Genomic DNA, 27164 nt, shown 5'->3' with positions numbered 1-27164 from the left:
TCCTTACCTACGACAAATGACATGGGAAAGCCACTGTGCCAGAACAACAGAGGCTCCTGAAGCTCTACAGAACAACAAAGGAGTTTTCTACTACTAGTAGATTAGACACATTTTGGAAAGAGTTGTATGTTTATTTTTGTTCATTTAAATTGTTGACTTTCAGAGTTTTGCGTAATTCTGGCATAGAAGCTGTATAAAAAAAAAAAAGATGTAAAACAACTGAAAAGAATCTGGATAAACGTTAACTTTTAAATCAGTTTATTACATTGTAATACTTTGTTTTTCTTTTTTACTTTGAAACTATTTGTTCATTGTGTAAACAAATGTGTACAGAAGGAAAGTACTTTAATTATATATATTTAAACCCATCATATGTATTTTGTATTTGATTTAAGGATCAATACAGCCTAAAAAGGTTTTGGCTAGAAGTGGCTTTAAAGTCAATACAATGGATCAATAAAAATGGGATTCTGCGCAACGTATCACACACACATGGTAAGTGAAAAATAATAATAAGTGAAAAATAAATATCTAAATATATAAATAAATAAATATGAGAGCTCGCAAGCTCAATAGAAGTGCAACAAAGTCCCAAAAATAGTGAATGAATGAGTGATAATTATCACCAATGACAATAAGGAATGTAAATTGACAATGTGCAAAAATCAAAAATAGTCATATAATGAATACAATAAAAAACTGCCAAAAAGGAGTTGCTGGTGTTGCTGAATTCCACTTAATCAGATATGAAATGTTGACAGATGAACACACATATCCCTCCCTGGGCTCACAGAGCTCTTACCTCCAGGCCAATAGTAAGGGGCATCCAGTATAAGCCTCACTGGCAATCCTCTATGGGTGATCGCAGCCAATCTGTACCCGTCTCCTCAGTAAATCCAGATAGTGCTCAGACCCGAGTGGAAAAAGAGGGAACAAAGGGAGGGGCTCCAATCGTGAAATACGTAAGAATCAGGGGTATTTATTAGAGAAAAAGCCTGTGCTTACATCAAATAAAATAAATAGTGCAGCAAAAATTTAAAACGAGCGTCGTCCACAGCGCCAGCATACGTCACTCCAGGTGTACGTCCGTCCGTCCGTTAGCACTCATTAAGGGTCTTTATTAGCGCAAAAGCACTTGTCACTTCAATACAATGGATATTTGGTAGGTTCAATAATTGAATTTAGTTGTGGATAAGAAAAGAATATAAGAAATAAGTAAATATTAGAACCAGGGGCTTAACTACAAATTGTGGGGCCCCATAGCAATATTTAGTTGGGGCCACACGGCAACCTCCCTACTGTCATTGATTTTAGCATAGTGTATGTCTAAATGAAGGACAGATAGCAGGGGAGCTGTCAACCTAGGCAAGAAAGGCCTTCATTAATCGCATCTATTTGTGCTTCTCCCGTAGAAACGAGAGTCCTTGTGCAAAACGCGTCGTGACCTAGCACAGCCATCCTAGACTACTGACAGTCATCTGAATGACACATTCAGGTCTCATGGAAAGGTCTATATCAATATGTTGATATTTAATGTTTTTTTCTAATTTTTTTCTGTATTAATTGTTGTTTTAAAATGTGTGTTAAATAAATTATACATTTTACTCGAGGTGTGCTCTTTAACCACTTCCATACCAAGCACTTACGCACCTTCCCGCCCAAGCCAATTTTCAGCTTTCAGCACTGTTGCACTTTGAATGGCAATTGCACGGTCATGCTACACTGTACCCAAACAAAATTGGCGTCCCTTTTTCCCCACAAACAGAGCTTTCTTTTGGTGGTATTTGATCACCTCTGCGATTTTTTTTTTTTTGCGCAACAACTAAAAAAAGACGTTTTTATTTTTTTCTGTTAATTTTTTTTGTAAATACGTTTTTCTCTTTCAATTACGGGCACTGATGGGCACCGATGAGATGGCACTGATGGACATCGATGAGGTAGTACTGACGGGCACAGATGAGGTGGCACTGATTGGCGGCGCTGGTATGCGGCACTGATGGGCACTCATAGGCGGCACTGATGGGCACACATAGGCGGCACTGATGGGCGGCACTGGGCACTCATAGGCGGCACTTATGGGTGGCACTGATGGATACTTATGGGTGGCACAGATGGGCACTGATAGGTGGGCACTGGGCATGGATGGGCACTGTGGGGTGGCACTGATGGACACTGGGGTGGCACTGATGGACACTGGGGGGCAGCACTGATTTTCCCAGGTTGCCAGTCAGTGCCCATTTGTGGGCACTGATTGGCATCTTTTTTTTTTTTATGCTTTTTTTTTCAGCCTTTTTTTTTTTTTTTGCATGCTTTTTTTTTTTTTTGCCCACCCTGGTGGTCCAGGGTGGGCATCCCTGGTGGTCCAGTGTGGCGATCCGAGGGGGGGCTGCGCTGATAAACAATCAGCGCGAACTCCCCCTGTCAGGAGAGCCGCCGATCGGCTCTCCTATACTCGCGGGCGGGAAGTGGTTAAAAGTCCAACGGGCAATTTTTTTTTTGATGTGTGCAACATAGCCAGTATACTTTTAAGGGCCAATGCTGTGGACAGAAGTTTTCAGAGATGAGGGGGCATCAGTGCAGGGAATCCCATTAATTTTCTAGTGTTCTGACCCCAGTAGCTTCCCAATCTATTTTTGTATATTGTATCTCAGGGCCTCAGTGTAAAGTCTAAGCCCTCCTATCCGTTACACTGCCCAGCACGAGGTTGTCTAGTAATAAGTAAAAACACACAAGCAAACAGGAGGTGTAGTAGCAATAATCATGACCATCACAATATTATTGCTGCCAGACAGGGAGAAGTATTTATTACAGAGAAGACCATTAGGGTCTCTGTGAAGATTCTGCATGATAACGTTGAAGCAGCAATGGACAGCCAAGTCTTCCAAACCACCAGCATCTGGATGCTCCATCTGTCCCCAGCATGAGTAGCTTTCTTTTCAGAATTTCATATACAGTAGTTTGGCCAGTGTAGTTGGTATTTAGTGTTTAAAAACGTTATAGTTCTGCAATTAGGTTTGCCTGGCTAAATCTATCCTGTCCATGCAAAGCTGGCATAGTTTGCATTATCAACAAGTAATGAATAAATTCCCTTGCTTTCAGAAATGTATAGTCCACACAATGAAAAAAGAAAAAGTGGAGGCAGGTGGGCGGAGCCTAGTGGGTCGGTCATGCCTGACTAGAGCTCCGCACCGTGACTGGAAAAGACCCGCAAATAACCGAGGAACGGAGCGGGTGAGAGCCGGGAAAACAGCAGGAAAGGCTAACTGAAGGGTGAGAGAACATTTTGACACCAAAATGGTGTTAAACGGCACAAAAGGCAGAGGGAAAGCACATAGCAGCAGCGGCACTCAGCATCCTAAGAGCGCTGCTCTGAAAAAGGCCCCAGTCTCCTCAGATGCCCTCACCTCAGGAAAATCTAAATCCACCTCAGCTAAAGCATCTAAACAGATGGCTTCCCTGAGGAGCACCGCCACAGACAGTGAGGAGGAGGATGTAGCGCAGGATGGTACCTCACAAATAACTCAAGGGACAGCGGTCCCTAACAGCATAATGAGACAATTTGAGAAAATGCTTCACAAGGCACTGCAGAATACCTCAGATCAGATTACAACTAAGCTCACTAAAGAAATCAGAGAGCTTGGTAATCGCACGGATGCTCTTGAGTCTAAAGTGGACGAAATAGAAATTTTTACTCAGGACTGCTTAACTGAAATTGAAAATCTTAAGGAGGAGAACTTAACACTGCAGAGTAAGTTGGAGGAATTTGAGAACCGCGCCAGGAGGTCTAATTTAAGATTTAGAGGTATACCTGAATCCATCATTGATCTGAATGGCACAATGTTAGCGCTGTGCCAGGAAATATTGCCTGGGATACCAGCTGACAGGCTGGAAATGGACAGAGTCCACCGCGCTTTAACTCAGAGGAAAGCTGATGGTCCCCCGAGGGACATCATAGCTAAATTTCACTTCTATAAGACTAAAGAGCTAATCCTTCAGAACACCAGGGAGAAAAACAAGCTCTCTTTTCAGGGACACGACTACCAAATCTTTGCGGACATATCGCAACTCACAATCAATAAGAGAAGAGCAATGAGACCCCTATTACAGGAATTGCAGCAACGCCACATTAGGTACCAATGGGGCTTCCCCTTCTCCCTGCGCTTTACTTATCAAGGCACGAAAATTGTGTGCAGGACCCCAGAACAGCTTCACCAAGCACTGATTGACTTTAAAATAATAGAGACCCCACCGACAACGACAGCTGCACGAAGAAGATCGGCATCTAACTCCCCACGTGATAGCTCACCGCAACAAAACCAGGGCAACGGTATTCAACAGCTGCATAAGCGTGGCAGATTCGTGGAACAACAGCAGGATCAAGAAGACACGATGGACTGATACCTAAGAGCTTATGCATTTAATTACCTCATGGCACACCGACTTGAATCCTTTCTGCAGATGTACCATTTGAATAGAGCAGCAGCTCTGGACTCTGTCATTTAAATGTATTTACTTTCTCTCTCTTTCTTTCTCTCTTCTCTTTCCACATATCACATATATGCCATAAGATCTAAGGCCATACATGTCGCCATCAAAAGCAATAGATGCTCCTAATCCCTTCAATGTAGGTCTATCTCACTGCTTCTCCCCTTCAGAGGGCTAGTAAGCATAGTATACAGATTGAATCCCACCTTACATATCTCTTTTCTCACTTTCCTCTTACTTTATCTAATTTTCCTCAGAGCTTCCTATATCAACTATCATCCAGTCCACTATTACCATTAGTCGACTACCCTCTGTGTTGCCTGGGATCAGACAGTCCCACGATAACCCTTAATATTAAGCAGAATGGAGGGATCCCCATAGCGTTTAATGCCCACAAGGAAGAATGTCACAGCATCCACTCCCCCTCCTTCCTAAAAGCTGGACATCTTCCCCTGACAGGTTATCTCACCTAGCTAACTACTTGTATATATTTATAGTTCTTTATACATAGTATCCTCTCGGGATACTTGCAAAAATGTTTTAGGCAGCGGGTCTCCAGGGCACGGAACACACTTGCGCCACCATTGGTTCCCCTCTGGTCTCCGCAACCACCTGCGAGGATCAGACGTGGACCCCCTTTTCCCCTGATCGGGTTCTCCCTCCCCGATCACGGGCCAGATTTGTATGCACGTTGTTTGTTGATTTGTGCATTGTTTTGTTCATTTATAACGTTTTGTCTTTTTCTTTGAAGGCTATCGTTCTCAGTTACCCCCCCCCCCCCTTCCTCCCCTCCCCAGTCTGCGGGGCTCAGTTCGGGATGTCGATGCGCAGGACACCAAGGTAAGAAGCACATGATGGTTAGGCTACCATGGCTCCCCTAAATGTATTAACCTTGAACGTGCAGGGCTTAAACATACCGCAGAAACGAGTTAAAGCTTTCAGATACTTCCAAACCAAGAAAGCGCACATTTTATGTTTACAGGAGACACATTTCACCCCTAATACGACCCCTAAGTTCTTCCACGCCTCCTACCCACAGGTTTACACTGCATCAGCCCAATCCAAAAAAAGAGGTACCCTTATAGCATTTCACAGATCTACGCCATTCACTATTAAATCAGAAATCATAGACCCCGAGGGCCGATATCTCATCCTAACTGGTCATTTATTGGACAACGCAATAACAGTAGTCTCATACTATGCACCTAATTTAAATCCCCTACCATTTATGTCGCATCTCCTGCAAGTAGTAAACGCACATAAATTTGGGTCCATCTTCATCTGTGGAGACTCTAATCAAGTTCTCCTCCCTTTTCTTGACAAAACGCCCTTTTCCCCGTCCCACCAGAATAAATGGAACCTTTCCAGCCTACTGGCAAAATATAATTTAGCGGATTCATGGAGGGAAACAAACCCCACCAAACGTGGTTATACCTATTACTCGAACCCCCATAAATCGTCTAGCCGCATAGACCATATATTTCTGTCGATTGGCATGCTGCCAGAAGTCCTGGACTCAAGCATCATTCCAATTCCGTGGTCCGACCATAATGCAGTCCTCACTGTCCTATCCTCTATGATCCCCAAAAAACAAGACCCGACATGGTATTTACCTGACATTATTCTTAAACATCCCTCCTATAGGACAATAATAGAACAAGATTTAGACGAGTATATAACACTTAATACATCACCCGATGTCTCCTCGCTTACGCTCTGGGAGGCACACAAACCAGTGCTACGGGGGAAAATACAAAGGCAAATGGGGATCCTTAAAAGGGAGCGGAAACAATTATTCCACAAATTAGAGAAAGAACATGAGACAGCCTTCATGGCCTTCCAACACAGTCACACACCCGTGACAAAAGCCCGGCTGGACAAAGCACGAACGGAATTAGACCTATTTCTTACGGACACGGCTGATAAGATGATACTTAGGCGCAAACACTCTTTCTATAATAAAGCCAAAAAATCAGGCACTCTTCTTGCGAGATCGCTCAATTCCATCAATAAAAACTATAAACCCATACATCTTAAAACAACAAATGGCAACTTCTCTAGTAACCCAGTCAAAATTGTGCAAAAATTTAGCACACATCTTAAAAAACTGTACACAGAATCAAACTCTTTTAGCGAAAGGGAAGCGGATGCCTTTTTTACCAATTTGCAATTGCCTCGACTAAATGAATCACACAAAAATTTGTTGGATGCACCAATCACGCAAGAAGATGTCATGTGCGCCATTAAAGAGCTAAAATTAAATAAACGTCCGGGCCCGGATGGATTCACCGCGAGATACTATAGAACGTTTAGTAATCAACTTTCCCCAATGATGGTGGTGGCCTTCAATGATTTATTGAGCCAGAAATCCTTTAGGCAGGAGTCCCTCACAGCCACTATCTGCATGATACCCAAGCCACACTCTGACTCAACCCTATGTGACAACTACCGTCCGATATCCATGCTAAACACAGACGTGAAGTTACTCGGTAAAATATTGGCCAATAGGCTAAACAAAACAATAGGATCCTTGATTCACCGGGACCAAGTAGGCTTCATGCCCAGCAGGCAAGCAGGCGATAACATCAGGAGAGCAAGCCTGTTGGCATGTATAGCTAAAAAAAGGAAGATCCCTGCCTGTTTTCTCTCTTTGGATGTAAGACAGGCATTTGACTCAGTCTCATGGTCGTATATGGAATTTGCACTGAAAAAATGGGGCTTCGGCCCCAACTTTATAAGCTGGGTTCTGCAACTTTATCGAAACCCGAAAGCATATGTGAAATATGCAGGCTACAAGTCGGAAATGTTTGATATCCAAAGGGGGACCAGACAGGGTTGCCCGTTATCCCCGTTACTGTTTGCCCTTCTGATTGAGCCCCTAGCCCAAAAGATAAGACTTGACCCCAAGGTGCTTGGTATTGAATTAGGGGGAGTAAAGCATAAGTTATGCCTTTACGCTGATGATATTTTGTTGTTTCTTTCCTCTCCTCAAGTCTCGGGGCCCAACTTACTCCCAATCCTACATCAATTTGCGTCAATCTCTGGTTTGGCAATAAATCCCAAAAAATGCCTAGCACTTAACATCTCCCTTTCTCATACAGAACTATCGGCCGCCAAAATGGGCCTCCCATTCGAATGGCCAGTCAAAAGCATCCCGTACCTGGGAGTACACTTGACCGCTGACGTCTCAAATCTTTATAGCTGTAATTATCCAGCTCTCCTGAAGCAGGTGACAAACTTAATGAAATCCTGGACACAACTCCCTCTTTCTTGGTTTGGAAGAGTCTCAGCCGTAAAAATGACCATTTTACCCAAACTCCTGTACCTCTTTAGAGTGCTTCCTATACCAGTACCTGCACATTTCCTGCGGATTGTTCAAAGACAAGTTTCCTCCTTTGTCTGGGGGCCCTCCAAACCTAGGATCAAACCACAAATCTTACACCTCCCAAAAACAGCTGGGGGGCTTGGTTTCCCCAATTTTGCAAAATACTATCAAGCCGCGCAATTAGCTATTCTGACTAAATATCACGCCAAGCAAGAAGCACCGATCTGGGTGTCAATTGAAGCAATAGAAAGTGATCCCATCTCAACCTCGAATTTGTTATGGGTCACCCCAAAACAACGGAAACACATAAATAATCCCATCACAAAACACACATTATCCCTATGGGACAAAGTAAAAAATAAACATCTCCTGATGTCCCCTTTAACCCCCCTGCTGTCTTTCATCAAAAACCCTGCTTTTTACCCAGCCTGGGTCTCCCCTAAATCCTTTACAGAATGGGTGGATCGAGATTGTACACAGAAATATAGGTTCTTCGACTCGACAACAATAATCCCCTTCCCATCCTTGAACAAATTGTATGGAATACCCCCCAAGGAAATCTTTCGATATCTACAGATAAAGAATTTCTTCCAACCCACAGCATGTACGACAATAGTCAACAACCGACTATCTGCTTTTGAAACCATATGCAATAATGACCCGCACGCTAGAAAAGTTATATCCACATTGTACCTCCTTCTGCTCTCGAACTCTAGCAATAACAAAATATCATATGTCCATAAATGGGAAGAAGATTTGGGAGAGGAGCTGAGTTCGGAGGAATGGGGTCAAATATGGAACAATACCAAAACAATGTCGATTAACGTTCTAGCGGCAGAAACAAACTTTAAGGTACTTTCCAGGTGGTACTTGGTCCCTTCTAGGGTAGCCAAATTCTCGAGTAACTACTCAGAATTATGCTTCAGAGATTGCGCAAATAGGGGGACTTACTTTCATACCTGGTGGTTGTGCCCGATAGTTCAGAAATTCTGGTCAGAGTTATTTAAAATAATTAATGTACTCACGAATAAAACGATCCCCATGGACCCAAAAACGGCCTTACTTAACCTAAAACCGGTTAATGTCCCGCACGTTCACTTTACTTTGACAAACCAGCTTCTAACGGCAGCTAAACAGACTATAGCGAAAGCCTGGAAATCTCCAAACTTACACTTGAATGAAGTTATTAACAGAATGAACGTTGCTATGGTATATGCCAAGATGTCTGCTATTGAAGCTGACACAATCACCAGATTTGAAAGCGTATGGAAGCCCTGGCTGGATTATGTAACACAAAACACATTTAATGGAGAAGTACTCAAGCCATGGTAGCCCAGTCATCTAGTTGGTGTCCGGCTCATTGATATGCACAAGGTTGGTAGACTCCTGTTCTGACCCCGCAGACCCCTCTTTCCCTCCCTCCTCCCCCCCCCCTTTTTTTTTCTTTTTTTTTTCTCTTCCTTTTTACTTCCTTTTTCCATTTCCCTCACATCTTCTTCTACTCACCCAAGACCGATTTTCTTTCTTTTTTTTCCTTAAGCACCCATCTTTACCATACTAATTAGATGTATAAGGATAGTCATGAAGTAACTTAGTAAATTTGTAGTCACGCGCTACTCAGGAAGCCTTAGAAGGAGCAAAGTATGCTATAGATCCTAGGGCCAGTAGCACTTAGCCACAATTCCTGGACTGTTATTAGTTTTTAGTATAGACAGGTTTAACACCTCTATGCTCCTGATTATCATTTTGTTTAATTCTTATGCTATAAGTGGAGGGAAAGGATAATTATAGGGCCACCTCTATCGAATTTACTTACGTTATTATTTGTACACAGGCTAGATACGGAAATACTTTCTGTTCAATACCATTTAATTTTATTATTACTGTTCCCAAATGTACACTTGTCTTTAATACTGTTCAATAAAAATATATTGACAAGGAAAAAAGAAAAAGTAGCAGCACTTTTGTAAACAATGTTAAAGTCCTCAACTTAATTAGTGCATATGCAGTATGTATATGAGTAAAGTACAAAGCTAAACAATCTTCTAGAGAACTTTTTTGTGCATAAAACTATTTTTTTTATAAAAACAGTTCTCACAAATATACTATAAACAGTCTCTGCCTTATGTGTCTCCAAAGTTCAAAAAGTTCTTATGTGTGATAAAGTGCAAGGAATAAAGTGCATGCTCTGATCTTTCTCTTCTATAGTGACAGAGCTAAATACATGGGGCCAGATCCACAGAAGAATTACGCCGGCGTATCTATTGATACGCTGCTTAATTTCAAAGTTCCCGCGTCGTATCTTTGTTTTGTATCTACAAAACAAGATACGACTGCATCTGGGCTCGATCCAAAAGGCGTACGTCTTAGTACGCCGTCGGATCTTAGGTGCATTTTTCCGCTGGCCGCTAGGTGGCATTTCCTTTTGAATTCCGCGTTGAGTATGCAAATTAGCTAGATACGGCGATCCACGAACGTATGTCCGGCCGGCGCATTTTTTTACGCTGTTTGCGTTCGGCTTTTTCCGGCGTATAGTTACCCCTGCTATATGAGGCGTATCCTATGTTAAGTATGGCCGTCGTTCCCGGGTCGAATTTTTTAATTTTTACGTCGTTTGCGTAAGTCGTTTGTGAATAGGGATTTGCGTAGAATGACGTCAACGTCGTAAGCATTGGCTTGTTCCGGTTTAATTTCGAGCATGCGCACTAGGATACCCTTACAGACGGCGCATGCGCCGTTCAAAAAAAACTTCATTTACGTTGGGTCACAACGTATTTACATACAACACGCCCCCATCACATCGATTTGAATTGCGCGCCCTTTCGCCGCCAAAATTACACTACGCCGCCGTAACTTACGGCACAACTTCTTTGAGGATAAGGAAAATACGCTGTAAGTTACGGCGGCATAGTGTATCAGAGATACGCTACGCCGGCCGCAAGAATGCGCTGCGCTACGAGGATCTGGCCCATGGTCCTTAGTGACAGTCCAGTGATTCCACACAAGTGCCATCAAGGTTCACACCCCCGTGTATCAAAACACTCACCAGAAATTAGTAACATTCCTATATAAAGAAACATCTAAAAGCACTTTTAAATCGATAATCCCTTGCCAGGCTTCCAGCTCTGCACCTCCAAGTCAGTTATTCACTTTCCACCAACACGCTACTACGTAGAAACCAGACCAAAGAGAAAGGGGCTTTTTAATAATTAATTTATTAAAAAGGTTCAAGCTAAAAATTCAATATTCATAGCTAAAAATGTCTGCAAATGTTCAGCACACAAAACATTCAGCTTGCTCCTCTAGGGGAAGCGTATGCCGCTCCACTAAGCTTACCCTGGAGTTGGCGTACGTTCCACCTGAAATGGTTCCAAGCTTCGGAGGCATTGAGTGGCATTGCTGAACTTGGAGCATTTTATGACAGCTGGTTGTCACTGAGGACTATGTAATAAGCTCTGAGAGAGAAGAGAGAGATTGGAGCATGCCTTTTATTTCTTGTACTTAATTACACAGAAGTAATTTTTGTACTTTGCAGACATAGGTCATAGACACAGTACAGTATATTTGTGGGGATTGTTTTTATTTAAAAAAAAAAAAATATTTTATGCACAAAAAAATGTTCTATACACAGAAGATAGTTTAGTTTTGCACTTTAATACTATACATAGGATGCACTAGGATGCATAGGATGCACTAATATTAACATTGTTCACAGAAGCGCTGCCAGTTTTTCATTGTAAACCATGTACACTGTTGTGTGTATGTGTTTGGTAACTGCTGGCACCAATTTCTCGTCTTCTATTATAATGTATGGTATCTTCTGCAGTGTCTAATTAATAGTCCATTTAATGTTTAGAAACCTAAACAATATATTCACCACTAACTAAACATATTTATTTTTTCAGTGATGTATACTTGAAATCATCTGTCTATAAAGGATTAGTAAAACTCAAATCTAAAAAAAAAAAGCCATATGATCACTACGTTAGTAAAGATGTAGTTATCACAAGGTTTTGTTAGAAAACAAAGCTGTATCATTTTTTTCAAGCAATTTGGAGAAAGTTCAAGGCTACCTTTGGCTAAATTTTGGTGAAAATTGTTAATTTTGCAGCAAAATCATTTTCAGTGAAAACACTTGCATGTCTTTAATGTCTAATTTTTAGATACCAATGGAATGCAGCACTTTAATCTGCCATTTGAAAAGATGAGCAAATTTGCAAGTTGGAGGTTTATATGCAGAACTCCCACTGTATACCATTTACCACTCTGCAGTGAAAACAATGACTTCATGTTATATATATTTACTCTAAAGAGAAAAAAAATAGAAATACTTAAGAAAAAAAGGACGCTGTTTCCTCTTTTTAGCTTGATCATTAGACTAAAGGTATTCATCAATAGCAATGAGTAAATCTGTTTGGGTTCCGTTTGCAACTTTGTTTGGCGAACAAAGTAAAGAATCTCAAATTGTGAACATTATTAAAGCCAATAGGAGTCAAATTTAGATATTCAATTCACTCAAATTTCAAGCCTAGGCACTGCCAGGGAAGGCATGAGTAAGCATGAGTGATGCATTAAAGGGGTTGTAAAGACAAAAATATTTTCCTCTTAAATTAAAGTCTGACAGTAGCTGATAAAGTAAAAAGTAATGTTTTGCATTGTAACTAGTTTGATACCTGTTGAAATCGAGCCGTTTTATTCACCTCCGTCACTCCTGAATCATTATTCTCACTGACTTCCTGGTTTGCGGTGCGCATTCATTCTTGCTACATCACGGCCTAATGGGAACTACAGCCTCCATGCCTGTGAGGGATAGGAGAGCATCTTCACGCAGGGCTGTAGTCATAGGGAGGGGGTGAGCACATTCTGCTTTCCACCATGTAAAACGGCTCAGATGCTGGTGGAAAGCAAGAAGAGGAGAGACAGGAAATGGCATTTTCAAACCTGGATTACTGTATTTTGGAGGTCAAAAGGAAAAATGAGGTAAGTGATATTTAAATGCTCTAGCTTACAGCAATCAATTGATCTAATAAAAAACAAACCTTTAGTGTTCCTTTAAACTTGTCTTGCCTGTATGGTGTTCTAAAGCAAAAGTGATATAAAGCCCTGGTTCACACCAATGCGATTTCAAAGCCGCAGATCAGTTCGATTTGTATATGCAATTTTATTGCGGTTTGCGACTTCATTTAACAGAAGTCACAGCAAGTTGCAATAGCAGAAAAGTAGTGCAGGAACCTTTACTTGTCTGCTTCCCTTGTCATTTTCAATATTACTTTTCAGGCTGAGGATGGAGGATTTTATTATGAATTTCCCCCATACTTTTTCCATGAGATAGTGTGTGCTTTCTTAGTCCACAGGCCTGTATTATGTGTAGCTGTCACGTACCTGGTCAGTTATCCTGACATGCAGAGGTAGGGCTCTTGTACAGCTCCGGCTCAAGGGCCGCTGATAGTGAGACAGTAATCGAAGAGCACAGCGAAGTATACCTATAAACTATAAGAAAAAAGTGATAAGCGCAATAATTACAACAAGTGCTAAATATGATGCAGATCATATAGTGCGCATGATACAGTATATACTATATGGCTATAAAAAACTAAAGTAATATAAATCCCATAAATCAAGTGATAAAGGTAATCTTCATGGATACAGACAGGTTCTTCCAAAAATCTTCTGAACAGTTCTTCAAGGAATGAGCTCACAGAGCGCTTACCTTCTTGTAAAGAAAATTATTCCTTGAATGTGTAGCTCTCTGTGTACAATGACGGAGGGATGGATGGATGTCTCCCACATGCCAAACCGAGTCTCCTCCTGATGTCCAGTTATAAAGGTAAAATCTTCAGTGTGTTCCTCGATCATTAGTAGAATAAATGAAAGAAGCTTCTCATGGTGAAGTACGTTTTGAAAAATTTTAATAAAGAATAAAAAAATCTGCTTACAAGCGGTGAAATGAATATGTGCGGTTCTCACAATACTTCCAGGTGTTGTTCCTGATACTTCCGTCCCTTACATGTTACGCCAATCACGTGGCTTCATCAGAGTGATGTTACGCCACGTGATTGGCGTAACATGTAAGGGACGGAAGTATCAGGAACAACACCTGGAAGTATTGTGAGAACCGCACATATTAATTTCACCGCTTGTAAGCAGTTTTTTTATTCTTTATTAAAATTTTTAAAAACGTACTTCACCATGAGAAGCTTCTTTCATTTATTCTACTAATGATCGAGGAACACACTGAAGATTTTACCTTTATAACTGGACACCAGGAGGAGACTCGGTTTGGCATGTGGGAGACATCCATCCATCCCCCGTCATTGTACACAGAGAGCTACACATTCAAGGAATAATTTTCTTTACAAGAAGGTAAGCGCTCTGTGAGCTCATTCCTTGAAGAACTGTTCAGAAGATTTTTGGAAGAACATGTCTGTATCCATGAAGATTGCCTTTATCACTTGATTTATGGGATTTATATTACTTTAGTTTTTTATAGCCCTATAGTATATATATCATCCGCACTATATGATCCGCATCATATTTAGCACTTGTTGTAATTATTGCGCTTATCACCTTTTTCTTATATTTCACTTGGGTATTTAGATATACACATATTTATTTACATTTAGACCGCATTCACATCTAGGCGTTTTTACGCCTGTAGCGCTACGCCGCTGCCGCCAGAGGGCTGGAAATACATGTCCCTCTATGGAGATAATACACATCTCCACGCCGGACGCCTGACGCCTATCGCCTGAAAAAAGGTCCCGGACCTTTTTTTCAGGTGTCTTTCGGCGTTTCGGCTAGGAGATGGGAAGCATCTCCATAGAGGGGGTCATTCTGGGGCACATCTAGGCGGACAATAGCGGCGTTTTGTCGCCGCAAATCGCGGTACAAAACGCCGCTATTTGTACCGCGATTTGCGGCGACAAAACGCCGCGATTTCGTCCGCCTAGATGTGAATGGAGCCTTAGATTGAGCAGCATTTTTTTACTTTACTTTCACCTTTTCACTTGGAGGTGCGAGAGTCCTTTATATACACATTTTATACCTATAAACTGTCCAGTAGTCTGTGCTGGTAGTAGCCGATACTTCACTGGAAGGGTGCCAGGAAACAGAGCAGCTGACAGCAGGCAGATGAGACAGCAGGATGGCTGGAGGTGGCAGGCTGGCACAGGGCTTGGCAGACGAGAGACTGTAAATGCGTAACAGGAAGCAGGAGCAGCCCAAAGATGATAAGCTGAACTGAAGGAGCTGTAGCAAACTGGAAATGCTGGATATGGGGTCAGATGAGCTGTCTGATAACGGGCTGGTAAAGGGGTGACAGATCAGACATAGACAGCAGACACCAGGATAGTCAGGTCACAAGCAAGGTCGGCAACAGAGAGTGGATCAAACAAGAGCAGAAGGTTAAAAGCAGAATCCGGGGACAAGCAAAGGTCAGGGAAAGTAGTGGACTTGAATAGTCAGGAGCAAGCCGGGTCAAGATCAGGGGTCAAACACAGAAATCATGAACACACTCACAGAATGCAATTAGAAGCGCTGTTAAAATAGGCCATTTGGCACCAGTTTTGGTGACAAACATGCGCTTGTGAATTTCTGCACATGTCTGTGCACATCTGCTTGGCCCTTTCTCACCTGGAGATGAGCATACGCGTGCGCCTTAAAACGCCATCTGCACTATGGCAGAACCTTTTTTGACAGTCCCCTTTAGGGCCACAAGTCATCTCAGTCACAACAAGCTGGTTTGTGCTGCTGTCCACCAGGGATTTGATGGGGCAGAAGGGGTAGGGGGTCTTCTGGAGCCAGCCTCAAGATTGATTAAGCTTTCAGGGACATACTTCAGAGCATTCCTATAGTCCAATGCCTAATACACTTTAGGGCCGAAACACACCCCAAAACGTATTCTCTAGTCACCAGCCATGAAGCTCCACACATAGCCACCCGACTCTGCCTAAAGTGCTGCACATTCATAGCCAAGCAACTTTATATCCCCCAATCAGTTGTTATCTTTACCAGCAACCTCTTTCTATAGCTGCCTATAACCAAAAGGGTGCTAGGCAGGCTGACAGAATACAGTGCATTCTAGTCCAACCTCTTCAAGGCTGCAGCTCACGTGTGCTATTAAAAACCTAGTGGATCCCTAACCGGGTGATTGAGCACAGTGCATTTAATATCTTGTATGTAAGGCAGCAATTCTTATTTTTTTTTTTCACAATCAAAGGTTTATTAAAGTTAAAGTATGATTGTACAGAGATGAATGAGTAATAACATTCGTATGTAGCATACATTTGAGTATTCTTGAATAAACAGAGATTGTGCAATATCTTATACTTAAACTAGTATGTAACATATTAGAAAGGCAGATAGGGAAGGAAATGAGTGGTTAGGAGGGGGGGAAGGGATAAGGAAGGGAGGGTAAGGGGGGAAGAGGGTGGAGACAGAGACAAGAAGGGGGGGATTGTTCTAAAAGGTATAAGGATCGGCGTCCACCTGAAGGAGACTGCAAGGCGGGTGAGGGAGGCACATCAGTAATCGTTATTACTATAGATTAGCTGTCTTAGTAAAGGTTACATTTCTCAAAGGCTATAGTACAAACTCTATGATAACAAAACAGGGAGAGAGAGGTCAAATGAGGCCAAGTTAACGAGGAGATAGTGATTCATACTCTTTTGAGTAGGTGAAAGCCACCCAAGGGGACCAGCTCTCAATGAAGGCGGAACTACGTTCGTTTTTCATTGCAACCAACTCCTCCATTTTTTCATAGATGTAGCTCACTCTTCCCAGCCAATCTCTGATCCCCGGGACCCTGTCTGATTTCCAGTATAGTGGGATCAATGATTTCGCCGCTGTGAGCAGATGACTGGTTAAGGACGTTTTATAACGTTTAATGGAAAAAGAATTAATATGCAACAGACATGCTGCAGCATCTAGGGTGATTTTTGTGTAAGTTATGTGCTTGATCCATGTGGTTACCTCATCCCAGAAACTGCGGATCAGGGGGCACCCCCACCAAATGTGCAGGAAGGTGCCTACTTCCGTTTTACAGCGCCAACAGGTATCAGAGATCGCCGGTGACCATCTATGAGCTTTCACAGGAGTAATGTACCATTGCGTAAGAACTTTATATGAGGTTTCTTGGTGTTTGGTGCTTAACGAACACTTGTGTGTAAATATGCAGGCTCTTTCCCATTGGCGATCACTGATTTGTCTATCCAGGTCTCTTTCCCATCTCTTCTTGTGTTTACTAGCAATTCCTATTTTGACTTGCAGCTTGAAACTTCAATGTGATGTTACAAGTCTTCATTGCCCAGAACCAGCAGTGCAAATACTCCCTTTCAGTATCAAGCCTTTATATAGAAACTTGAGCTGGCCATTTTGGGTGTTATCTGCTAGCCTGAGGATTTCAGATTTTAAAAGTTAGAGGGGCAGATTCACAGAGCAAGTACGCCGGTGTATCTACTGATACGCCGGCGTACTTTCAAATTTCCTGCGTCGTATCTTTAGTTTGAATCCTCAAACCAAGATACGACGGCATCTGGGTTTGATCCGACAGGCGTACGGCTTCGTACGCCTTCAGATCGCAGATGCAATACTTTGGCGTCCGCTGGGTGGAGTTTGCGTCGTTTTTCCACGTCGGGTATGCAAATGAGCTTTTTCCGACGATCCGCGAACGTACGTGCGGTCGTCGCATTCTCCTACGTCGTCTCTAGTCGGCTTTTTCCGGCGTATAGTTAAAGCTGCTATTTTGGGGCGTATAGATAGACTTGCCATGTTAAAGTATGGCCATCGCTCCCGCGTCGAATTTTGAATTTTTTTTTTTTGCGTAAGTCGTCCGTGAATAGGGATGGACGTAAGTCACGTCGAAGTTAAAAAAATGACGTTGTTGCGACGTCATTTCGCGCAAAGCACGGCGGGAAATTTCGAAACGGAGCATGCGCAGTTCAATCGGCGTGGGGACGCGCTTCATTTAAATGAATCATGCCCCCAACCCGCCGATTTGAATTCCGCCGCCAGAAATACAATACGCCGCCGTAACTTACGGCGGGATTTCTTCCTCAATTCGACTTAGAGCCAGGTAAGATACGGCGGCGTAGTGTATCTCTGATACGCTGCGCCTTTCTAAATCTATGTGAATCTGGCCCAGAACTTTCAAAACTGGACGTTAGAAGAAGCAAAAAAGCATGTCCCACGTAGTTCAGGAGTGTAATGTGACAAGACGTTCTTTTATTTCACTGTTTTCACAGATTTTCCTTTCTGTACCATGTTTTCAATGTCCTGGACCTTACTTCCAAACATACTTTTCTCAAACATGCTTGGGTCATTGAATGCATTGATGATCTGCTTGTTGTTTCCTTCATATCTTCAATCTTTTGGGGTTGCATTGGCTCTAGAGATCAATTTCTCTGCTGCAAATAATGATACTAGCAGTTTATCTTCAATATAAGCATTGTTTTTCTCTGGATACTTTTTAGCCATTGATGCAAAAAATAGCGCTTTGCCTTCAGTGCTTTTCCTGACTCAAATCTGTCATTTGATTCATTTTTTTCTGTATTCTCAAACAGCTCAAGGCAAGGTTCTGTGTTTAAATCTGATATGCACTATTCCAATGAGTGTAATTTTATAAGATTCAAGGCTTTGTCTTTGTAGCCTTTCCAATGGTGCAGTCAGCATTGCTTCATGTCTACTAAGCGCATTAGACCCTTTTGGCTTTATGATGTGGTCTTGTTTCAAACTGTTATCATTTTGTTATCTTCAAGCTTCTCCAGCTGAAACTTAAGCCTCTGAAGTTTTTATGTGTTCTATGTTCTTGAATCTTGATTTGAATTTGATGATGATATTTTTCAACCCTTTCAGTAACCACACAGAATATTGTCATGTTCCTGTGTGATGGGGGTAACTATGATCATGTCTTTCCCTATGAATGTGAATGCAATCAATGTCTTTAAATATTTCTGAATAGCCTTTTCCTGAAATACTTCACTAATTGATTTCATTTAAAATCTTCTTGGTTTATTTAACCTTTTCAGCTCCGGAAAGGTTTACCTCCCTTCATGACCAGGCCATTTTTTACGATACGGCACTGCGGTACTTCACGGGGCTCGGCGCATCAGGGATCATGGTAAAGAGCCAATGACAGTGGCCCTTTACCACATGATTTGTTCCATCCAATGATGGAGCGATCAGTTGTCAACAAACTGGAGCATGTCCAGTTCAGCTCCTCCCCTCTCTTCACACCGATCAGTACAAGAGAGGAGGGATCGGGTGCAGCAGCGCTGTGGGCTGGATCTGAAGTTCCCACATCGCTGATCTGTGCTCATCCTATTCATGCTCCTCCATCCCCATTCATGGCTCATGCATCCCCATTTATGGCTCATCCATCCTCATCCATGGCTCATCCATCCCCATTCATGGTTTATCCATTCCCATCCATGGCTCATTCATGCTCATCCATGGCTTAGTCATCTCCATCCATGGCTCATCCATCCCCATCGATGGCTCATTCATGCTCATCCATGCCTCATCCATGCCTCATTCATGCTCATCCATGCCACATCAATGCCACATCAGTGCTCATCCATGCCACATCAGTACTCATCCGTGCCACATCCATGCCACATCAGTACTTATACATGCCACATTAATGCACATCCATGCCACATCAGTGCTCGTCTGTGCCACAGCCATACCACATCAGTACTCATCCATGCCACATCAGTACTCATCCATGCCACATTCATGTCACATTAGTGCTCATCCGTGCCACATCAGTGATCATACGTGCCACATCAGTGCTCATCTGTGCCACATCCATGCCACATCAGTGCTCATCCGTGCCACATCAGTACTCATCTGTGCCACATCCATGCCACATCAGTACTCATCCGTGTCACATTCGTGCCACATCAGTACTCATCCGTGTCACATTCGTGCCACATCAGTACTCATCCATGCCACATCAGTTCTCATCCATGCCACATCCATGCCACATAAGTGCTCATCCATGCCACTACAGTGCCAATCAGTGCTCATCAGTGCCACATCAGTGCCTCACAAAAGTGTAATAGGTAGTCAAATTAGATTTGAAATGTGTGTCCCTAGAACAACTGACGGGGCTCTCTGCATGTTGGGCCTCTGTATGCGGCCAGGCTGTGGTAAAGTCTCACACATGTGGTATCACTATACTCGGGAGGAGTAGCAGAATATATTTTGGGTTGTAATTTTTGCTATGTACATGCTATGTGTTAGAAATATCATATAAATGGACAACTTTGTGTAAAAAAAAAAAGCGTTTTAATTTTCTTTCCACATTTTCCAAAAACTTGTTGAAAAAAATGACATGTTCAAAAGACTCACCGATCGTTAGTATGCAAAAGCATCGGTTAAAAATCCACGCATGCTCAGAATCAAGTCGACGCATGCTTGGAAGCATTGAACTTCGTTTTTTCCAGCACATCATTCATTGTGTAGGCGCAACGGACCATCAGTCAGCTTCATCGGTTAACCGATGACAACGGTCCTTTGGACCGTTCTCATCGGATGGACCGACCGTGTGTACGCGGCCTTAGTGTCTCAAAAAATTAGATAGGCCTTCAGTACATCAGGTGTGATCAATTTTTAATGATTGGCACCATAGCTTGTAGACTCTATAACCTTCACAAAGACCAAATAATATACACTGATTTGGGTTATTTTTACCAAAGATATGTAGCAGTATAAATTTTGGCCAAAATGTGTAAATAAAAAGAACTAATTTGCTAAATTATTATAACAGAAACTAAGAAAATTGCATTTTTGTTCATTTTTTTGGTGTATTTTTTATTTATAGTACCAAAAAAATAAAATCCAATGGTGATTTAATACCACCAAAAGAAAGCTCTATTTGTGTGAAAAAAATGACAACAAGGTCTTATGGGTACAAAGTTGCATGACTGAGTAATTGTCACTCAAAATGTGAGCTTTCACTGAAAGCTGAAAATTGGCCTGGTTAGGAAGGGGGTTTAAGTGCCCGGTGGGCAAGTGGTTAAAGAACTAACTGATGACAACTGTGTATCAAGGCTGACCTGCCAGTAGCCATCTTTCTCATCCAAAAAAGTAAGAATTGTTTTCATCTTGTTTTGAATCATACAATCTCAGGTGTGGTAAAGCAGATCTAAAACCTGTCACTAAAATCTTATATACAGTTTGAATTTTTTTTTGAGATTACAATCTTTATAAATCTACAGCTTTTAATAAAATATTAACTGTTAGGCCGCGTACACACACGCGGTGACGTAAAACACAACGATGTGCTGAGAAAAATTAAGTTCAAAGCTTCCAAGCATACGTCGACTTGATTCTGAGCATGCGCAGGTTTTTAACCGATGCTTTTGCATACTAACCGTCGGCTTTGACCTATCGGTTAGGCGTCCATCGGTTCAATTTTAAAGCAAGTTAAAAAATTTTGGACCGAAGGATAACTGACCGATGGGGCCCACACACCATCGGTTTGGACCGATGAAACGGTCCTTCAGTCCGTTTCCATCGGTTTTGACTGACCGTGTGTACGCGGCCTTAGCAGAAAGGGCCACAATCCCAAAACATTGGAAAACACTATGCAAGAATAAACGGATGAGCTCAATCAACTGCTGCGTATAGAGGAACTAACAGCATCATATGATATATACCCTAACTTTGTAAACCCCTGGAGCACCTGGATAGTTGTGATTATTTTAAAAACCTCTTGGTGCCCTAACAGACTGGGACAAAAAATAGGCCCGGGCATTTTAGACTGAGCAGCCCCCTGTTGTCAATCCCATTTACCCCACTTTTCCTTTCTCTCCTTTCCTCTTTGCCCAGGCTTGGTCTCGGATGGTCTATTTGATCGCATATGACATCTCCTGATGCCAGTCCCCAGAGAGCTGAGTAACATTCACAAAGATCCAAATTTAAATGCCTGTTTTAAAGTAATTCAATACATAAAATTATATGTACATATATGCACTTTATTAAATGTATAAAATCACGTAAAAGTTAATAGCTTTATTGACAACACAAACTGCTTTACAATTGCACATATGTGGCTATATATAAAAATAACCTAATCATATAATTGTCAGACATTGAGCCTAAAAATAAAGCAGATGATTCATTTGCATCACAGATTTCAACAAATTTAATGAACCAAAATTCCATAAGGACTTATATTTAGCTTGAGGTTCTATATTTCTGGGAGTTGTTTCTGCCCAAGGGGCCTGTGATGCAACTCTAAGGTCTGGCTCCCCCCCTTACCTTTTTCTTGTTGGTAGAGAAAGGGAGTCACCGCTCAAGGATACTAATTAGGAACCTCCTCACCAAATCCGAAGCCACGGGTGCTGGCAATGCATAAGATGATGCAAAATGAAGGAAGGATTTCTGGACAGCCGCACTGCAAAACTTGTTGCTTTTATTGTAAAATAAAAAACACAGGATACATGCCACAGCAAACACGGTACAAGCTGACGTGTTTCACACTAAACTTTAGTGCTTAATCATAGCTATTGATTTGGTTTGCTCAAAAGTGCCTACAAACTTTAGGATATTATTATTTATTAATTTATTTTACTAGTAATGGCAGCAATCAGCGACTTAAAGCTGGACTGCGATATTGCAGAGAAATCGGGACACCTTAAACACTTTTGACACTTTTTGGGGACCAGTGACACTAATACAGCAATCAGTGCTTAAAGCGGAGTTCCACCCACAATTTCACTTTTTAAATATAAATACCCCTGTAATACACAAGCTTAATGTATTCTAGTAAAGTTAGTCTGTAAACTAAGGTCCGTTTTGTTAGGTTGTTACAGCATTTAGATAGTTTATAATCTAGAAATAGACCGTGGCCATCTTAAGTATGGGCATCATGAAGCCAGACTGTATGACTTCCTGGATTTCAGCTTTGCATATCTCGCACATGCTCAGTGCACAAGCAGTGTAATAGGTTTCAGTCAGGTTTGCAGGGACTACTGGGAAACATGATGCCTATCCCAGAAACCCTTGCAAATAGCCTAGGCAAATAAGGAAGAGGAAGTAATGAAGGACTACAAAATAAAGGTATTTACAAGCAACAAATTAAATAAAAATTGTCCATTCTGAACACTATGAGATTAGAGCATGCAGCACAGACAAACATAAAAAAAATGGGTGGAACTCCACTTTAAAAATATGCACTGTCACTGTACTAATGACACTGGCATGGAAGGGGTTAACATCAGGGGCGATCAAAGGTTTAAATATGTTCCTAGAGGTACCTACTAACTGTGGGGAAGGTGCTTTGACTGGGGAAAGGTAAAGATCCGTGTTCCTGCAGAAACACATGATCAGTACATTTCCCTTTCACAGAACGGTGTTCTGCCTTGTTTACATCTGCGTGTATCCCAAATGATTGGCAGGTCCCAGCGGATATCAAGTCCGCGCAGACCCACTAATTGGCTTCTGTTGTGTCCAATCACAGCGGGTGGTGCGTGCGTGCGCCCCAGACCCCGGAATTGTCAAATCTTAAACTAGGTACATGATCTGGCACAGAGCGGCTGCCCTGTCGCAGTATATATGTGTGGGGTGGCCCGTAAGCAGTTATTTGAGTTAATTGATTCACCTATTGATTCTGTCTGTTGGCTAATCCTCTTGGAGGTTCCTACATGATGGAATTAGTCACATGTCAACTTTACCTCTTTATCTAACCATTGTTTGATGTTTTGGGTAATATTTGGTTTTATTGTTCATGTGAAGTGTATAAAAAACTGTATTTCTTTTCAATAAACAGTCATTCCTTTGGTTTTACCTCAAGGCCTCGTACACACGACCGGATCTATCCGCTGGGATTGATGCGCGAATCAGTTCCAGCAGACAAATCCGGTCGTGTGTACGGCCTAGCGGACATTTTTCGGCGGAGATTTCTCCAGCCGACGGATTTCCAGCAGATAAAAATTTCTTAGCATGCTAAGAAATTTATCCGCTGGTATCCAGTCCAGCGGACTGATCCGGTCGTCTGTACAGACTCACCGGATCAGTCCATCCGCTCCCCTCCCTCACATGCGTCGTATTGATTCGACGCATGCGTGGAAGTATTTACCTTCCAGCGTCGCGCACGTCGTCGCGTCATCGTCGCGGCGACGGCGCGACACGTCACCGTGGATGTATTCCACGCGGATTTTGATCCGATGGTGTGTACAAGCCATCGGATCTAAATCCGGAGGAGGAATCTCCGCTGGAAACGGTCCGGCGGACCGTTTCCAGCGGAGATCCCCTCGTCTGTACGAGGCCCAACATTTTTTCTGTGTATGATGCTTGGGGTAAAAGGGCTGGTATTCACTCTCGGTCTGTAGGGTTTGGGGGCCAGGGGGCACTGTTTGGAAGAAGCACCCAAGAAGGGTGCCAAGTGGTCTGTTACAACTGTAGCGCTACCCCCGCAGGACCCGCTGATTTGTTATTGGGATCGGCATATTGCGTTACCTTAATGTGGCGTATGGGTGTAGTTGGAGAACAAAGCAGTGAGCGAAGGTCCAGACAGTGAATAAAGGTTTTTCAATGCTTTATTTCCAGGCCAAACACGGCCAACATCAACATCAAATGGGAAGAGCAGGTTGATGAAGAAAAGGGAGAACCTTGCAGTGTCAGGCCCGGATATTAATTGAGCAGTCCTTGCTCAATAGAGTACCAAATTATTATTCGTCGCCACTCTAGTTAGAGTGGGTAAAGTGCCCCCGGACAGACCCCTCTCACAAGCCTGGCAGCCGAAGCGTCACTTCGGATTTGATGGGAGGAACAGATCTCTCTCACAGACCCGGCTCTAGGGCCTCTGCCACAGGCCAATTACTTTAGGTGAGCTAGATGGATAATTGGAGCGAATCCTCCCAGTAGGTTTTAGCATAGGTCACCAGATGACAGCAAAACGTACCTGTCAACATTCCGGTCACCAGATCCCCGATTGGTTCGTTCAAGCTCTGTTGGACAACCTGCCTCCGGGTTCCCCTCAAGCCGAACCCCCAATCGAATGGCACCCAGCCTGGGATCCTCTCAATAGAACTGGGGACCCAGTAAGTCACTGGAGTCCCCTTTTACCTCCGGATGAAGGTTTGTGTAGACTGCAATTCTGGCCTGGTGGGCCGCGCTGGCAGGGTACATGGATGCGCGCACCCTGAAGGTGGATGCCGCACCTGGAACTGGGACCCCGCAAAACTTCCCTAGCACATGACACCTGTCACAGATATACCCTCCCCCAGCATGCCCCGCGAGGGAGAAGCTCCTCTAATTGGCTGCTGGGGAAAGTTGCTCTGCCAGAACCCCTCTGGTGCCAACTGCTGGCCAGGGATGGTATTGCATCCCTGGAGCACAGACTGACCCAGTGGACATTTCTGGAGTGACAGAAGTCCCAATTTTAGCAGATTGTGAATGGGAGCAAAATAACTCCCATTCCCCACTAACTTTAGCGTAGTGCCCATACTGAAAGTAAGGGGGGCGCTACACAACCATTTTCAGAAGCATACAACAATGGCAGATTGCAAGTGTCTGCTGGGACAGGCTTCCTGTAGAGTTGCCTTTGTTGATTTATTTTTCAGAAAATGCAAACTGTCTGGCTTCATGCTAAATATTTAAGATTTTTGGATGTATGCCAGCAGTTCTGATGTCATTCTGAATTCACTGACTGCATATTAGATGCACTAGAAGTGAGCACTTGGAACAGTTCAGCACTGAAATTCTGAAGGTGGGATGGCATGTGTTGAAGAACATTGCCTTAGTGCAGTGGGGTGCTATTCACTATGCCACCACAGTGTAATGTAAATAAGCTATTTTACAGGGTTTACATACACTTTAATAGAAGTGTCCAAAAAGAATGGATATTGTTTTTTCTTTTGGACTATAATCTGTATCATTACCTGTGCTATGAATCTTTTTGGCAGCTATGTGCAGTTAGTATAAAAAAAATATTCCTGCTAGGTTGTGTCCCCTAAGCCGGATTAATTGAAGAACTGTCACTCCTAACTGGAATATCCTTCTAAAAACTTGCTCACCTCTAGTTACCACAAGCAAACAAGAGAAAACCCACACTGAACAATATTGAGCATTTATCAGCAAATGGGGCTACCAAAGATGATGTCATCAGGAGAAATGGGAAATTAAAATATTATTTTATCCTATGAGTATGACTGAAATATTGGTTTTATGACATATATTCCCCATTTTTCCAGCTTGACTTATACTGTATGTGATCACTGCATGATTTTACCTACAATAATTATGTGACGTGAAGGCACAGACAGCCACTGGCAAATTTCACCAAATATTTTATTGGTTGTGCCCAACAGAGAACATCCAAGTTTTCTACTGTTAACCTCATAAGATTCACCACTAACCCAGAACTGCTTCATGTGGTTGTCCATTATGTCCAACTCACTCTTACTCAGCATGTTGGGCAAAAAAAAACAATTTCCTCTGGCTTTACTTTGATGCTGAACAGCGTCTCATTGCTACATGTGACATCATAAAGAAGTCTGGTGAGGTCAGGAGTGTGAATGACACACACTTGCTGCGGCACCTCATTGTGAAAACACTGTATAGAGCCCTATCTGGTGCAATAAGCAAACACATCGGTGAGCCAGTAACTGACAGGTCATGTACGAGCTGAAACACTTCCAGCTATGAAGCGAAGAACAAGGAAAGGACAGGAAACCGACGCTTGTTCTGGCTGAATTGTATTTGCCAATTCTTTAATTGTCCTTCAGCTTTACTCAGCTTTACCGTACATTGAGACTTATGTAATTATTCTTACTGGCATGAATTAGTCTCCTTTTTTCTCTTTTATGAAAGCTGTTACATCCTCTGAGAGTCACTTTCTGCCATACGTACCCTGAGGGACTTCTAATGCAGCTTTGCTGTTATATTGTTGGCTGAACACAGGACTGCTAGTTCACCTCTTTATAACGGATAGAATTCTCAGGCTCCTGGGACGTTGACATTTTTGGAATGGAAACAGTACAGCTAATAGCACATTTTCGTCCTGACTTAATTGTGTTGAGAAATGATGTGTTAACAGATTTAAAACTACTTTATTATTACATGCTCACATCATTGCCTAAAAGTACAAGACCGCATTTTACTGGGTGTGTGAAAAATTCCTTTGTATAATATTAGTAGCAAATCAAAAGCATTTTTCTTTTTCTGTTGGAAAAGCAATTAGATAAAAATCTGTGATACCTTTTAAAGGCAAATTAGAATATAAACACTTAAAACAACAAGCTCCATGTGGCAAAGTGATACTTTTGTTAAGTATTTTTAGGCCTTGTTCACAAAACGTAACCGGGGGGCAATAAAAACAGACAGTTGATCCATACTTTTTTCCTCC

Source organism: Rana temporaria, chromosome 10, assembly GCF_905171775.1.
Source record: "Rana temporaria chromosome 10, aRanTem1.1, whole genome shotgun sequence".
NCBI classification, from domain to species: domain Eukaryota; kingdom Metazoa; phylum Chordata; class Amphibia; order Anura; family Ranidae; genus Rana; species Rana temporaria.
The sequence above is the reverse complement of the archived record's forward strand: the minus strand, read 5'-3'. Positions refer to the sequence as shown.